Genomic DNA, 1,001 nt, shown 5'->3' with positions numbered 1-1,001 from the left:
TGTGTGTGTGTGTGTGTGTGTGTGTGTGTATATTTTATATATATATATAAAATTTTGCCATAGGGTATGTGCACTCGCCAGAGTGAAAGAGAGAAAGTAAGAAATCAACCCCCAGGGAAATGACCACACCAGTCCTTTCTCCATTCTCTCAGGATTTGGGGCACACATGCACATGCACTGGTATGATTTTCAAGCCAATGGGTCCTGGACTCAAACCTTGGAGTCGGCCATGTGGGATCTAGCACCTTAACCTCCATGCCACCTGCTGGCCCATCTTATTCTTTCTTTTTCTTTCTTTCTTTCTTTCTTTCTTTTTTTTTTTTTAAGAGAGATTTTTGCTATACGGCATATGCATGTGCCGAAAAGATAGACAGAAAGCGAGAAATCGCCCCCTGTGGGGATGGCCATGCCACAATCCCTACTCCTCCATTCTCCTCTCGGGATCTTGGGCACCCACGCACATGCGCCTGGCATGAGTTTAAGCTGCCGGGTCCTGGACTTGAACCGCAGGTGACTATGTGGGAGTCCAGTGACCTGTTATGCCATTTGTTGGTCCCATCTTTTTCTTTTTTTAATTTAGTTTTTTTTGAGTGTGCTAAACGTTTACATATCCAAAGTCAAAATTACTTTTGACTTGAATATGCTTCACTGTCTCTCATGGAAGGCATAGATAATTTTATGGATAATTAGTGGATTGGTTGACCAAAATGCTTCTTTATTTGTAAAAAAAATAAAATAAAAAAGAAGCATACCTGTTTAGAAATACATTAAGAAACTTTTGAGGTGATGTGATAGAAAACAGCCATCTTCAGGACCAGCAGGTGGCATGGTGGTTAAGGCGCTGGACACTCCCACATGGTTGACCATGGTTCAAGTCTCAGACCTGGTGGCTTGCTTTCTCACTTTCTCTCTCTCTTCCTCTGTCTCTCTCTGGTCAAATTAAAATAAATGATTGAATAAATAAAAAATAAACAATTAAAAAAAAAAAAACAGCCATCTTC

General features: G+C 40.7%; 1 protein-coding gene across 1 annotated transcript in view; it reads left to right on the top strand.

Annotated features, from left to right (window-relative positions):
• Window positions 1-1,001, top strand: part of PSTPIP2 (proline-serine-threonine phosphatase interacting protein 2) — a 120,661-nt gene that overhangs the window by 72,036 nt on the left and 47,624 nt on the right. The gene's annotated exons all lie outside the window — the stretch shown is intronic.

The sequence above is a fragment of the Tupaia chinensis genome, unplaced genomic scaffold, assembly GCF_000334495.1.
Source record: "Tupaia chinensis unplaced genomic scaffold, TupChi_1.0 Scaffold000119_1, whole genome shotgun sequence".
Taxonomy (NCBI): Eukaryota; Metazoa; Chordata; class Mammalia; order Scandentia; family Tupaiidae; genus Tupaia; species Tupaia belangeri.
Note: the sequence above shows the minus strand (reverse complement) of the source record. Positions and strands in the feature narration are given on the sequence as shown.